Source organism: Lactuca sativa, chromosome 3 (assembly GCF_002870075.4).
Source record: "Lactuca sativa cultivar Salinas chromosome 3, Lsat_Salinas_v11, whole genome shotgun sequence".
NCBI lineage: Eukaryota > Viridiplantae > Streptophyta > Magnoliopsida > Asterales > Asteraceae > Lactuca > Lactuca sativa.
The window spans coordinates 248,858,315-248,860,731 of NC_056625.2; positions in this window are offsets into that span (position 1 = coordinate 248,858,315).

Consider the following 2,417-nt stretch of genomic DNA (forward strand, 5'->3'; position numbering starts at 1 on the left):
TATTATAGATCTCGGTTTCTAAACTCTTTTTGACTAGATCCAACACCACAATCACATAAGAACATATATATATATATATATATATATATATATATATATATATATATATATATATATATATATATATATATATATAATCATAGAAATCACACAAAGCATACATATACTCATAGATCTACACATTTTCTTGTATTCTCCCCCCATAAAACTTATAAAAACCAAAAAAGAGGGGGTATGAAGCTCACCTTGAGTTGGGTTTCGGTTTTGGAGAATATTGCAAGAAGTTTGATGTTGTTTTCGGCTCTAACAAGTCTTCTCTTGTTGATTTCGAACTTAGGGAGTTTCTAAGAGAGTGATCATGATTTTTGCATGGATTAGAAAGAGATTTTTGATAAAACAAAGAATCTAGATCATAGATCCAAGCATAATCTTACCTTAGATGAAGAATTTGTGGAAATATCTTCTTGAAAAACCTTCTAAAATTCAAGACCTTGATGAAGAGTGGAGGGAGTTTTCTTGAGTGATTTGTGGGAGAATTGTGTGTGTGTGTGTGTTTGGAGTCGGCCGAATGCAAGAGAGAGGGAAAGAGATAGATCTTGAAGTGATATGTGCATGGAAACATGAGATAAGTTGCATGGAAAACCATAATGTAAAAATGAGGTGGCCATGAGAAGTCAACTCTCCCATTTTACATGGGCTTGGGCCGAGAATTAGGGAGGAAGAGAAAAGAATTTGGGCCTTGTATGCTTAAGCCTTTTTCATGATTATGTTAAGTGGTGTTTGGTCCAAATAACCATAAATATGATTCATATGACCTATTAAGGCTACATTAGATTAAATATGGCCCAAAATGGTTCATATAATTAATTTATTTCATTCTAGGCCCAATATGGCCCAAAATGTTGAAATAAATGGAAGTGGGTCCAACTAGAGCCCATTTATGAGTTCTAAGCCCAAGATGGTCAAATTGGAAGCTTATTGGTCCATTGGGCCCAATAAGGAAGTCCTAGTCCAAAATGGACCTAAACAAGAACTTCTAGGGTTTCCAATTGTTTGTTGACTATTTGTAATGCTTGTATGGTGTATTTGATTGCAATTTTGTTGTCATAGAATAAGCATCACACATGCTCTATTGTTTTTAAATTCATAATTTGACTTAAGTATTGTAGTTACAAGGCACAAAAATTCCTGATTGTGACATCATCCCCCCGTTAGAGGGAATTTCATCCCGAAATTCTTTTGAAAGCTAGATTTGAGAATACTAGAATAGGTGAGGGTACTTTTGCTTCATTTGATCTTCGCGTTCCCACGTGAATTCTGGCCCACGCTTCGCGTTCCACCGTACTTTCACGATCGGGATGCGACTTTGCTTAGTACGCTTCACCTCCCTGTCCATAATTTGGACCGGTTCTTCAACGAACAGGAGATTCTCGTTGATTTCAATCTCGTCAAGGGGAATGATGAGTGTTTTATCCGATAGACACTTCTTTAGATTAGAGACATGGAACACGGGGTGTACACTGTTTAGCTCTGCAGGTAGTTGCAGTTTATATGCCACTGGACCTATTCGGGCGACGATTTCGAAAGGTCCAATGTATCGTGGGTTCAGTTTTCCCCGTTTCCCGAAACGAACGACTCCTTTCCAAGGTGAGACTTTTAATAGTACTCGATCCCCGACCTGAAATTCTAAGGGCTTTCGTCGTTTATCGGCATCGCTCTTTTGTCGGTCGCGCGATCCTTGTAATCGAGCTCTGATTTGAACAATCTTTTCCGTGGTTTCACAAATGATCTCCGGTCCCGTTAGCGCCTTGTCCAATGTGAGTGCTTTTGCTAGCTAGGTGTCGCCCACCTCAGCCCAACATAACGGTGATCTACACTTACGCCCGTATAGTGCTTCGAAAGGAGCGACCTTGATGCTCGAATGGTAACTGTTGTTATACGAGAATTCGACTAGAGGTAAGTGGGTATCCCAAGACTTCCCAAAGTCTATCACACATGCGCGAAGCATGTCTTCGAGCGTTCGGATGGTTCATTCACTTTGACCGTCCGTTTGTGGGTGGTAAGCGGTGCTCATGTCGAGATGGGTTCCGAGTGCTTTCTGAAGTGATTGCCAAAAACGTGAAGTGAATCTACTGTCTCTATCTGAGATAATAGACATTGGTATTCCATGAAGTCTCACGATTTCTTGAATGTATAAACGTGTCAGTCTCTCCATCTTGTAGGATTCTTTTATTGGCAGGAAATGGGCAGATTTCGTCAGTCGATCGACTATTACCCATATGGTGTCTAGTCCATCCGGCGTCTTGGGTAGCTTGGTCACGAAATCCATAGAAATCCATTCCCATTTCCACTCAGGGATCACCGGTTGCTGTAATAATCCTGAGGGCTTCTGGTACTCCACCTTTACCTTGGCACAA